Source organism: Oncorhynchus nerka, linkage group LG24 (assembly GCF_034236695.1).
Source record: "Oncorhynchus nerka isolate Pitt River linkage group LG24, Oner_Uvic_2.0, whole genome shotgun sequence".
NCBI classification, from domain to species: domain Eukaryota; kingdom Metazoa; phylum Chordata; class Actinopteri; order Salmoniformes; family Salmonidae; genus Oncorhynchus; species Oncorhynchus nerka.
Window position 1 is genome coordinate 64,235,962 of NC_088419.1, and position 14,144 is coordinate 64,250,105.

Consider the following 14,144-nt stretch of genomic DNA (forward strand, 5'->3'; position numbering starts at 1 on the left):
GAGGGAGGATGAATGGGTGATATATAATCACGCACACTGCAGTAACTGAATACATCACTTTAGGAATGAGGCACAGGAGCCTGAAGCCATAGTCATACACTGCCTGCCACCCATCTACATGAGCAGGGCCTGACAGGGGCTGGAGCTATTAGAGCAGAGGGGAACAGTTCATCAGAGTCTCTCACTTCAACTACATTGCAATCCCTCTCAGGGCTATATACAGTAGTAGTCATAAGAGTGTTGGACTCTGGTGGTAACCCCACACACGCTGAACACTGAACACCGACTGACCTTCTTCTGTGACCTGGAAGAGAATCAATGACATCATGTTGACATGGTGACTGATCAATGATCTAAGAACAGGCATAACATATACAATGGTCCACCCTAACCCTCATTATTTGAGCAATTGGAATCTAACTGACCCCTCATCGATGGAGTGCAGATCAAGTGACCTGGTATTTACCAGAGGCTATGACCAATGACCCCCTACCAGCAAACACAGTGTACAACCTCCACCAACCACAGTGTAATCCCGTTAAATAGCAGCTCTGACAACCATGTCATGTAAGGACTGATGCTGGAGTCGAGAAACAGGTACGGGGAGTCAAACATTTAATAAGGAACAAGACAGGAACTGCGTCAGCACACGGATAACAAAAGAACATCCAAACGTTAATGCGGAAGCGGGGAACAGAGCTGGGGGACAGACACATATACAGGGAAGGAAATAACACAGGTGATTGAGTCCAGTTGAGTCCAAATGATCGCTGATGCGCGTGACTAGGGAAGTAGGTGTGCGTAATGATGGTGGCAGGAGGGCGTAATGCTGGGGTAGCCCGGCACCCTCATGCGCCAGGGGGGAAGAGGAAGCAGGAAGCGGCACGTAGCCTAGTGGTTAGCGCGTTGGGCCAGTAACTGAAAGGTTGCTGGATCGAAACCCCGAACTGACAAGGTAAAAATCTGTCCTTCTGCCCCTGAACAAGGCAGTTAACCCACTGTTCCCCGGGAGGCTGTCATTGTAAATAAGAATTTGTTCTTAACTGACTGGCCTACTTAAATAAAGGTTAAATAAAATAAAATAAAAAAGAGCAGGAGCAGGCGTGACATGTCAAGTCATCTTAACACTGAAAAGTTCAATCCATAGAACTGAATTAGGGTCAAGGGTCAATTAATGAGTATCCCTAAATTTGTTTATTGCGGTTGTAGATTAAATGTTTTATGAATGTGTATGCATAATTAATAATGCTATAGATGATAGGTGATTTTATTAGTCATATGCACAGCTCCAAAAGTATACAGACATTGACATATTATTTGTTGTTTTGGCTCTGTACTCCAGCAATTTGGATTTGAAATTATACAATGACTATGAGGTTGAAGTGCAGACTGACAGCTTGAATTTGAGGGTATTTTCATCGATATTGGGTGAACCGTTTAGAAATTACAACACTTTTTGTACATAGCCCCCCCTCCCCCCCCCCCATTTTAGGGGACCAAAAGTATTGGGACAAATTCACTTATACTGTATGTGTAGTAAAGGTGCAACATGCATGAATCCCTTCGTCATTTCCTGGTTGCTAAAATTGTAATAGTTTTCCTAATTTCAGTTTATGTGACAAAACAACCACTCATTGTACCATCTAGACCGCTGTGAAATATATTTTCAATAACCACAAATATTGTATTTTCAGCTGTTTGAAGCTGGTGTAGAAAAGGGTTAGGGTTACATAGAACAGATCTACTGCTTTTTATACTTGCTTTCAAAGAGAATGACAGACCTATAATTCACATTTCTATGTGAATTTGGCCGGGTCACCCAAAAAGTTACATACCGTATTGCAGCTTTAAATGAGCAAAAAGTTTAGTATTTGGTCCCATATTCATAGCACGCAATGACTACATGAAGCGTGTGACTCAACACATTTGTTGGATGCATTTGCTGTTTGTGTTTCCGATTATTTTGTGCCCAATACAAATGAATGGTAAATAATGCATTGTGTCATTTTGGATTCACTTTTATTGTAAATAAGAATATCAATTATGTTTCTAAACACTTCTACATTTAATTTAATTTTTTTTTAATTTTACCTTTATTTAACCAGGCAAGTCAGTTAAGAACACATTCTTATTTTCAATGACGGCCTGGGAACAGTGGGTTAACTGCCTGTTCAAGGGCAGAACGACAGATTTGTACCTTGTCAGCTCGGGGGTTTGAACTCGCAACCTTCCGGTTACTAGTCCAACGCTCTAACCACTAGGCTACGCTGCCGCCCCGACATTGATGTGGATGCTACCACGATTACAGATAATCCTGATTGAATTGTGAATAATGATGAGTGAGAAAGTTGCAGATGCACAAATATCATACACCCATGACATGCTGGACTCTCACCATTACAATAATAGGGGAGGTTAGCATTTTTGTGGGGTATGGTATTTGTGCCTCTGTAACTTTCTCACTCATCAATATTCACAATTCATTCAGGTTTATCTGTAATCATGGTTGCATCCATTTTAATACACATAAGAACATTTGTCACGATACTTTTGGTCCCCTAAAATGGGAAAAAATATTCAAAACGGTTCACCCGATATGGATGAAAATACCCTCAAATTAAAGCTGACAGTCTGCACTTTAACCCCATATCCGGTATCATTTATCATTTCAACAAAATGTGTCAATGTCCCAATACCTTTTGAGCTCACTGTATTTGCAAGGTACAGTGAAATTCTTAAACGCCAAGCTCCACAGTGGCTTTTATTCATGGATGCCAAGAGAAGCCAGGCCTCCCCAAAAAATGTACTAAGAAAAAAACATAAATCATTTATCTTCGTCTCTCTGTGTTTAATCATTTTCTTGCAATTGGCAAGAGGCTGAATGTATCTCAGCAGAGAAAGCATCCAAGAGATCAAAATAGCGTCCCTCTGCCTCAGTATGTGTAGCCTATCTATCTGGTGCTGTCTGGTCAAAAAAACTATGATATTGTTGCTGCTGGGTGCATTGAATGCAAGGGAAACTGAGTGAGCTCAACTGTGAATGTTGCTGGAGCACCAAAACAAAGTATCAAGGGAAGCCAGTTTGGATTAGGCTTCACACCATTACGGGACAAAACCCCTAATCATCTGCGCAATCCACAAGGGCACGAAATCCCAAAACATACAGCACAGGTGCTCACACGCATCAACGGACATTGTAACGATAATCGACAGCACCATGGTGAACAAAGGGCACATATATACAAATACAATCCGTGGGAAAAGGGGCCAGGTGTCCGCAGTGAAAGTTCCAGAGGGATCCGTGACCTGGATGGAGATAGGGATTTGGACACGTGGTTTTACCTAATTATCCGTACTGGCCAATGACTATAACAGCAATTCTGATCCAACCATAAATTCATACATTTTGCCCCTGACCTGAGAGGATAGAAGTTCAATATGTAGCTAGATGTCGATAGTAGGCTAATGTTAACTAGCTGGCTCATCATTGCCCATGAAAGGAAGTTAGGCTAGCGAGCAAGAATCTTAGCCAGGACAACAAAAACTAAAAGTGTGTAGCCTACTGTATGACAGAGTCATAGACCGTTTCGGTGGAATGAAAGAGAGGAGGATGGCATTGGTGTTTCTCTAAGTAGGGTGAGTCAACATGCTTTTTCTACTTGCACGCACTTACACACAAATCAGTACCATGGACAGCCACATCATATTTAGCTTATGTTGATTGGACTAAATTGCTTTTGGAATCTTTTAGTTGTTACTGTATTAGACTAAGCACAGGTGATTTGATGATGTTGAAGTTGAAATGGTGATGGAATAGTGGAGGCAGCTCCTGTTTTCTTTGTGACTTGCGGTAACTCTCCTTGGTTCAAAATCAATAATTGTTTAGTAATTTGAAAATGTTGCAAACGTTAACTTGATTGACAATGCTGTAGGTCAGGTAACTCTTTGTTACATACAATATGTTTTGTGGACTTGCTGCTCTCTGGTATCGTGATGAAACAAAGGTGTATTCTCACACTGTTTATTCTCCCACTGTGTCTTCTTATTGTCTCGGCCGTAGGCCTACAGTGCCTTCGGAAAGTACAGTATTCAGACCTTGACTTTTCCAACATTTTGTTATGTTACAGCCTTTTTCTAAAATTGATTAAATTGTTTTTTTCTCCTCCTCATAAATCTACACACAATACCCCATAATGACAAAGCAAAAACAGGTTTTTAGAAATTTTTGCAAATGTATTACAAATAAAAACTGAAATATCACATTTACATAAGTATTCAGACCTTTTCCACAATACCCCATAATGACAAAGCAAAAAAACGTTTTTGAAAATGAATATAAAAATAAATAAATAAAATATCACATTTACATAAGTATTCAGACCTTTACTGAGTACTTTGTTGAAGAACCTTTGCCAGCAATTACAGCATCGAATCTTCTTGTGTATGACACTACAAGCTTGGCACACCTGTATTTGGAGAGTTTCTCCCATTCTTCTCTGCAGATCCTCTCAAGCTCTGTCAGGTTGGAATGGGTGTGTTGCTGCACAGCTATTTTCAGGTCTCTCCAGAGATGTTCGATTGAGTTCAAGTCTGGGCTCTGGCTGGGCCACTCAAGGACATTCAGAGACTTGTTCGGAAGCCACTCTTGTGTTGTCTTGGCTGTGTGCTTAGGGTCGTTGTCCTGTTGGAAGGTGAACCTTCGCCTCCAATCTGAGGTCCTGAGCGCTCTGGAGCTGATTTTCATCAAGGATCTCTCTGTACTTTGCTCTTTTCATCTTTGCTTCAATCCTGACTTGTCTTGCAGTCCCTGCCATTGAAAAACATCCCCATAGCATGATGCTGCCACCACCATGATTCACCGTAGGGATGGTGCCAGGTTTCCTCCATACGCGATGCTTGGCATTCAGGCTATAATGTTCAATCTTGGTTTCATCAGACCAGATAATCTTGTTTCTCATGGTCTGAGAGTCTTAAAACCTCTTATGGATCCCTTAAGCGCGAATCCCGCTCGAGTCCCGTTAGCAGGATTGATTTGACAACATCCAGTGGAATTGTAGTGCGCCAAATTCAAACTACAGAAATATCAATATTCAACCTTCACAAAAATATAAGTGTAATACATCAAAATAAAGCTTATTTCAACCAGGCAGGTGTGACACAAAAGTCAGAAATAGCCATATAATAAATGCCTTACCTTTGAAGATCTTCTTCATTTTGCAATCTCAAATGTCTCAGTGACACAATGAATGGTCGTTTTGTTCGATAAATTCCTTCTTTATATCCCCTAAATGCCCATTTATTTGGGGCGTTTGATTCAGAAATACATCGGTTTCAACATGACTACAAAGTATCTAATAAGTTACCTGTAAACTTGGTCCAAACATTTCAAACAATGTTCCTAATCCAACCTCAGGGATCCTAAAATGTAAATAAACAATAACATTTAAGAGGGAATAAACTGTTTCAATGACCTGACGAGAGCTGGGACCACAGTCTCAAAGAAAACCATTAGTAACACACTACGCCGTCATGGATTAAAATCCTGCAGCGCATGCAAGGTCCCCCTGCTCAAGCCAGCCCATGTCCAGGCCCATCTGAAGTTTGCCAATGACCATCTGGATGATCCAGAGGTCATGTGGTCTGACCGTGTTTGGAGGAAGAAGAAGGATGAGTACAACTCCAAGAACACCATCCCAACCGTGAAGCATGGAGGTGGAAACATCATTTTTTGGGGATGCTTTTCTGCAAAGGGGACAGGATGACTGCACCGTATTGAGGGGAGGATGGCCAACAACCTCCTTCCCTCAGTAAGAGCATTGAAGATGGGTCGTGGCTGGGTCTTCCAGCATGACAACGACCCGAAACACACAGCCAGGGCATCTAAGGAGTGGCTCCGTAAGAAGCATCTCAAGGTCCTGGAATGGCCTAGCCAGTCTCCAGACCTGAACCCAATAGAAAATCTTTGGAGGGAGCTGAAAGTCCGTATTGCCCAGCGACAGCCCCGAAGTGTGTGCAAACCTGGTCAAGAACTACAGGAAACGTATGATCTCTGTAATTGCAAAAAAGGTTTCTGTACCAAATATTAAGTTCTGCTTGTCTGATATATCAAATACTTATGTCATGCAATAAAATGCAAATTAATTCCTTAAAAATCATACAATGTGATTTTCTGGATTTTTGATTTAGATTCCATCTCTCACAGTTGAAGTGTACCTATGATAAAAAATTACAGACCTCTACATGCTTTGTAAGTAGGAAAACCTGCAAAATTGTCAGTGTATCAAATACTTCTCCCCACTGTATGTAAATAAGGTATTTTTAATGCACTTTGTTATTTTGTTAAATTTGTTATTTTTAATACACTTGCAAAAATGTCTAAAAACCTGTTTTTGCTTTGTCATTATGGAGTATTGTGTGTAAATTGCAGAGGATTTTTTAGTTTTTTAATACATTTTAGAATAAGGCTGTAACGTAACAAAATGTGGAAAAAGTCAAGGAGTCTGAATACAGTACTTTCCGAAGGCACTGTATATCATGGTGGCAAGGCCTTTGAACTAACAGGTTATGGAGCAAACAATGCAATTATCACAACACATAGGTTGTAATATTGCTTTTTCCCCCTATCTTGGCTTCCCCAGTGATTTTATCCACACGCCACTGCTGGAGCTCCAACAGTGCAGGTCAAAGAGAAGTGAATGAAATTATAATACAAATAAATATATAATTGTCTCCAATGCAGGTGCTTCTTCTCTTTTATTTTGCTAGTTCACATTTCATTTGTTGTAATCACCCCGTAACACTATCAGGGACTGAAGAACTTCAATTTCAGTACTTCATTCAGGTATGGGAATACATGCTGAATACTCTTGCTGGTAATTAAAAAGGACAATAATTAGTGTGCGAGCAATCTACGAGTCATGTTTACAATCCCAGAAGTTGTGCGTCTGAGCAGATGGAATGCACAGAAAGCACAGAGTTGGGTGGGAAATGGAAACACAACATCTTGGGGAAATAAAAATAGTAGAAGAAATAATATGGAGATGTGGAAGGAGGCTGAACATTTTTTATTGAGAGAGCGGTTTAATAAAGAATGACACATTTGGGAATTCTCCGTGCCACTTCACACAAGGATAAAATAAATCCAAATGATGTAGACATGTTGGCTTCCCAGAAATTGTACTTGGAGGGTGTAAACTTATTATTTATTTTTTTACATAAAAAAAGAGACAGAGAAACCGATGCGCATGATTATTGACCGTTAATTAACATAAACACATTTAGCATTTCCTGGCTTCCACAGACGCAGACCTTTGAAACATCTACATTTTAAAAGTCTAACAAATCCATGCAATATAGCCTACACCATGACAATAAATGTATTATTTATTTTAGACAGGTCCAAATAAACATCATATGAAGAAAATGTAGCCTATTTCAGAAGAACAGAATATAATAGTCTGAGTTGTTCCGATGTTAGGCCCTGATCTGGCCATGCCATATGGCTGTGGGATAGACTAGTTCATTTGGCAGACAAGATTTGCGTAGAATTCCGTGGCATTATTTTCAATTATTTTATAGTGTGAAGAATACAATTGAACATAGCTGAAAATGATAGAAAGGATATTTTCTCCAAACGATTTGAGGGAGTGCGCACATGCGGCTATTCTGTATTGTGCAGTTAACAAAGAAACAGGTCCTCCTATATACTTAATTTAGAGTTATTTATGCAACTTTATTTGAGATACAAACGTTGTGCAAAATTTAGGATTTTTAATACATTCAAAGGATGACTCTAAAGTTGGATGAAAGGCATGAGCTCTGCTTTGTTTTTTTTTAAACGCAGGCTGCACACCCTTCATCATTTTCTCATTCACAATTTGACAAGCACTTGTTAATGCCTCAAATTTCCCGGCAGCATCCCCTTTGTGTGGCCGTAATGCCCCCCAAAAATCCATGCCTGTGGCTGTTGTGGGCTGAATATAATAATTATAATTCACTTCTCCCAGCTGCGTGCTCCAAAGCACCTCTCACTCACATGGCTCTCTCAGATATCTAAATTCTTATTAGCCAAGGCCCGTCACGTGATCGGATCCTTCTCACAGGCTACAAGTGAAGACAGACACATCGGGGACGCAACTACGTGCTTCCTTATCAAATTCCGAGGCGCATATTGTTGATGTTGGAAGAACTGTCCAGATTTACTTTTCATCAGTCAACAAGATGAGTAGCCCTAACGAACAACAAAAGCACAAGCTTATGTCAATCTACTATTCGCCATAGTATAAAAGTTGACCTATTCTGTGCAAGAAATAAATATTCCAAACATAGCCTGGGACAGTTGTGGGATGCGATAGATCCCAAACTAATACAACCACTAGCCTCAAAAATATTTTAAAAGCAATGAGGCTACATGAGGTGTGCAACTATGATTTGAAGAAGACGCAAAAAAAATGCATGTGTTGTTTGCCTTCAGCTGGGCATCATTCACAAGTGAAAGGCTAATGTTGTCACCCATCAGACTATTCTTGACTTAATCTTGTCTTTACCTATACTAAATAATTTATGTGTGAAATTTGTTTTGTTTTAGAAAATACAATTATCATGCACCTGTTTCGAAACATTACATGTCATCTGTGACCCGATTCAGGAAACTAAGCGTATGTCGCAAGTCACAAATTCACAGGAGAGCCTTTTGAACGTGAATATATTTTTTAATCAAAATGCTTTTTTTGGCAGAAATATTTTCTTGGTCGTGAAATTTCAAGCAGCGATTCAGAAAGACCAGAGTGAACACTTTGTCTGAAATTGCTGGTGTTGTGAAGGACACCACTGTGACAGGGGTCAACATCCAACAGCTGGTTGGACTGAAGGATGTTACAGTGCTGGTGGAAAATTATGGCTGGCAACAACACCTGACTCTGTACTTCAGGCCGTTGCCACAGATCAAGCAGTACTAGCACTTCAAGTAAAAATTCATTTGAATTGTATGAGGTTATTCTTATCTAAACATGGGAGGTGAATTGATGTTGTGCATGTTTGTAATGTCTTCTGATTTTTTAGTATTCTCTGTTTTACAGATTCGATGCGCTAGAGCCTGGTTTTGTCCTCAAGGAGCATTCAGACTGTCTGGACCAAGTTTCAGCTGCTGAGTATCCTTCCTCCCATAGATGGTCTGCCTGTAAAAGCACCACTTGGACTGGACACAGCTAGACAAAATATATTTTTGACAAGATCAGGGAGTTTTGCGACGAAGAGGCTATGGACATCACATGCCCTGCACCAAAGTCAAAGGCAGGACAGAAACAGCCTCTCCAAATATAGATTCCCTTGTTCATGCGTGATTTGTATGGACCAGTCATCAGCACTATCTGCAGTACCAAATACTTATTTTCCACCATAATTTGAAAATAAATTCATTAAAAATCATACAATGTGATTTTCTGGATTTTTCCCCCCTCATTTTGTCTGTCATAGTTGAAGTGTACCTATGATGAAAATTACAGGCCTCTCTCATCTTTTTAAGTGGGAGAACTTGCACAATTGGTGGCTGAATAAATACTTTTTTGCCCCACTGTATACAGTAGTGAGGGTATAAAAGTAGCGAGGCTACATACAGACACCGGTTTGATGTCATGGCTTTAGAAGCTTCTGATAGGCTAATTAACATAATTTGAGTCAATTGGAGGTGTACCTGTGGATGTATTTCAAGGCCTACCTTCAAACTCAGTGCCTCATTGCTTAACATCATGGGAAAATCTAAATAAATCAGCCAAGACCTCAGAAAAAAATTATAGACCTCCACAAGTCTGGTTCTTCCTTGGGAGCCATTTTCATCTGTACAAACAATAGTACGCAAGTATAAACACCATGGGACCACGCAGCCGTCATACCGCTCAGGATGGAGATGAGTTCTGTCTCCTAAAGATGAACGTACTTTGGTGCGAAAAGTGCAAATCAATCCAAGAACAACAGCAAAGGACCTTGTGAAGATGCTGGAGGAAACCGGTACAAAAGTATCTATACAGTAGAACAAGTCCTATATCAACATAACTTGAAAGGCTGCTCAGCAAGGAAGAAGCCACTGCTCCAAAACCGCCATAAAAAAGCCAGATTACGGTTTGCAACTGCACATGGGGACAAAGATCGTACTTTTTGGAGAAACGTCCTCTGGTCTGATGAAACAAAAATAGAACTGTTTGGTCATAATGACCATTATTATGTTTGGAGGAAAAAGGGGGAGGCTTGTAAGCCGAAGAATACCATCCCAACCGTGAAGCACGGGGGTGGCAGCATCATGCTGTGAGGTTGCTTTGCTGCAAAAGGGACTGGTGCACTTCACGAAGTAGATGGCATCATGAGGAGGGAAATTATGTGGATATATTGAAGCAACATCTTAAGACATCAGTCAGGAAGTTAAAGCTTGGTCGCAAATTGGTGTTCCAAATGGACAATGACCCCAAGCATACAGTCAGAAGTTTACATACACCTTAGCCAAATACATTTAAACTCAGTTTTTCACAATTCCTGACATTTAATCCTAGTAAAAAGACCCTGTCTTAGCTCAGTTAGGATCACCACTTTATTTTAAGAATGTGAAATGTCAGAATAATAGTAGAGAGAATGATTTATTTCAGCTTTTATTTCTTTCATCACATTTCCAGAAGTTGACATACACTCAATTAGTATTTGGTAGCATTGCCTTTAAATTGTTTAACTTGGGTCAAACATTTTGGGTAACCTTCCAAAAGCTTCCCACAATAAGTTGTGTGAATTTTGGCCCATTCCTTCTGACAAAGCTGGTGTAACTGAGTCAGGTTTGTAGGACTCCTTAAGCGCACACACTTTTTCAGTTCTGCCCACACATGTTCTATAGGATTGAGGTCAGGGCTTTGTGATGGCCACTCCAATACCTTGACTTGGTTGTCCTTTCACAATTCCTTATGTCAGGAATTGTGAAAAACTGAGTTTAAATGTATTTGGCTAAGGTGTATGTAAACTTCCGATTTCAACTATATATGGTGCTTGCATCTGATTATGTACTGTACATGTGCACCTCACTCAGGTGTCAACTGAGGTTGCATGGCCTTAACTTATGTATGGAATACTATGTGATAAGTGCATGTGTAACAGTATATAAATTATGCTAATGTATGGTGTGAAGGCATTTGGGAAGTTGTGTAAAGTACTTAAGTAAAAATACTTGAAATAACTACTTAAGTAGTTTTTGTGGTATCTGTACATTACTGTACTTTACTATTTTATATTTTTAGCTACTTTTATTTCACTACATTCGTAAAGAAAATAATGTACTTTTTACTTAATACATTTTCCTTGACACCGAAAAGTACTTTTTGACAGGAAAATTGTCCAATTCACATACTTATCAAGAGAACATCTCTGGTCATCCCGACTGCCCCTGATCTGGCCGACTCACTAAACACAAATGCTTTGTTTGTAAATGAGTGTTGGAGTGTGCTCCTGGCTATCATCAATATAAAATAAAAATAATTGTGCCATCTGGTTTATTATAAGGAATTTGAAATTATTTATACTTTTACTCTATGACAATTTAGTACTTTTTCCACCACTGGATGTGTCTGGGTAAGTGTCGAATATTTATAACAATTTTTATCGGACACTATGTTTACATGGAATTGTTCCTTATTGTAGGCTACTACCACTGTTAGTCTTAATCTTTACTACACTACTTACTGTTCAGCACATGACCTCACATGTGAATCCTTAAAGAGATGGGTGGGGCTGGCTTAAGAGGGTAAGAACAATGCTGAATGGGTGTAGACAAAGGACAGCACTCCTTTCAAAGTGAGTTTACAAGTTGATCAACTTACAAAGCAGAATTACTTTCCCATTGTTCCTCAAATGCAGTGTATGATATACCATTTTGTTATCCGAGTCTCTATTTTTCTATGTAAAAGACCCAATTTCAATTTGCTACATAAGACCATAAGACCAATTTGAGCTGGTCAGTCATATCTAAGCACTTAAATAGCGAATGAGGACGCTTTTCCCGTGGTTAATTTTCATGCCAGGCTATACTCATGTTGTAAAGAGAAGCAATGTTTTTAATATTAGCAAAGTTGAGAAATAAATATAGTAGGCCAAGCCTATAGAAAGTTGACTTTAATAGAGGCCAAAACTCTGTTTTCTCACACAAGGGATCTGCCAATGCCAATATCCTGCCTTGTGACTTGGAACTTACCAAATCAAGTTTAGCAACAAAAGAAACAAAGCATTGGCAATTGTACATGGCTTTTGGCTAATTTCATTAGTCATTTCTGAGATGGCAAGGTGGAGGCACTGAATGGGGAGGACAGAGCGTGTTTTATTTACATGACAGCCGTACAATGTCAAGGGGATTATCCCGGCTGGTCTGGCTGCATTTCCACAGTGGCAGAACGACATGAGGAGGCCGAGAGTGGCATACTAAACGCACGCAGAGGACATTGTTGTAGGACACTATTATCCATGACAACTGGCTGAATGTGGCTACGCTTTGATGATTTACTGTGACATTCCTTCCCCAGATTCTTCTGCTCATTCTCAGCTACTTACAGACACAGCGTGAGGGAAACGAGTTCTGATTTAAATTGACAAAATCACTGAGTGAGATGTTGCACTTCTAGTTGTCTCCATCCACTCTCTAGTCAGAGGTAATCCAGAGGTAATAGCTAGAATAAGATCTGATATCTCAGATAACTTTTTCTTCAGGCAGAGCATCCAGAACTGCTACTATGATTCTTAGTGAGGCTGTGTGTCACGTCCTGACCTTAGTTCCTTTTTTATGTATTTTAGTTTGGTCAGGGCGTGAGTTGGTGTGGGTATTCTATGTTTTGTTCTGTGTGTTAGATTTCTATGTGTTTGGCCTGGTATGGTTCCCAATCAGAGGCAGCTGTCAATCGTTGTCTCTGATTGAGAACCATACTTAGGCAGCCTGTTTTCCCACTATGGGTTGTGGGTAGTTGTTTTCTGTTTTGTGTTTCTGCACCTGACAGGACTGTTTCGTTTTCGTGCATTCTCTTTGTTATTTTGTTTTGTGTTCAGTTGAAATAAAAAATAACATGAACACTTACCACCCTGCGCTTTGGTCCACATCTTCCGACTGTTACACTGTGAGAGCATATAGGCAGAGACTACAGTATGGTGGGTTACAGTTGGCCTTGGAGAAGGTCCTACAAGAAAGCAGCAGCTCTCCAGGAGCATGAATGGAGTGTAAATGGGTAGATAAGTGTATGCAGGTTAAGGAGCATTGTGCCCTGTGGTCCCCCAGAGAGAAGGGAGATGGTTATGATGTGAGGGCAGAGCCAAGCTGACGTGATGCTCCTCACTGATGCCACTGGGAAGGGCTCCCCACCTCCCCCATCCACTACCAGTCAGTCCCTGGACCCCCACAAAATCAATGTGTTTTCTCCTCACGCCTTTTTTCCTCCCCAGATAAAATAAACAAGAAAACAGTAATTTGACGCATCTGTAATCACCTTAGCCACATCCTTGGAGCTGCAGGCTTTCATTTTGCACGCTTTTAATTTGTTTTCACAGTGGTTCGAGCAAATTGAATTTGTTAATTAAAGCAGCAAAATGAAATGCTGAGCATTATTGACGAGATGCTAATTGAGTTGGTGTGGAAATTGGAAGGGGGGGGGGGATTTGGGGTATCAATAGCCAGGACAAATCACATTATAAAGGAGAGCAGGAGAGGCGCATGCCAGGCCGTCCCACGAGGCTCCATCAGTGTGTATGCATTCACTATATCTCCCCAGGCCCTGCTGGCACACATACACACAATCCACACCACATACAGAAAGACAGCTGCTCCTACAGCTTCCCTCCACTCACATCTCCAATCCGCTTTGGCTTTGCCACATCATCTGCTTACTCTAAGATGGAGGAGCAGCAACAAAGAAATATACGCCGCCCGGCACCTAGCTCTGTAATCATAATCCATGTTTTAACACACATTATAGAGCAGAAAATGTAGCCTCTGTAACTGAAGGAATATTGAGTATTGCCAAAGTATTCCCAGGAATTGAGGTTCACATCAGTCATTGCTTACAATTCATACTAACCATAAAATGTCAAATTGAGGAGTAATAACCCTCTCCTCTGCAAAATTGTATGGTATCATT

General features: G+C 40.3%; 1 protein-coding gene across 1 annotated transcript in view; it reads right to left on the reverse strand.

Annotated features, from left to right (window-relative positions):
- LOC115108423 (cytosolic carboxypeptidase 6-like) overlaps nt 1–14,144 on the reverse strand; it is a 425,052-nt gene that overhangs the window by 159,072 nt on the left and 251,836 nt on the right. The window lies entirely within an intron of this gene.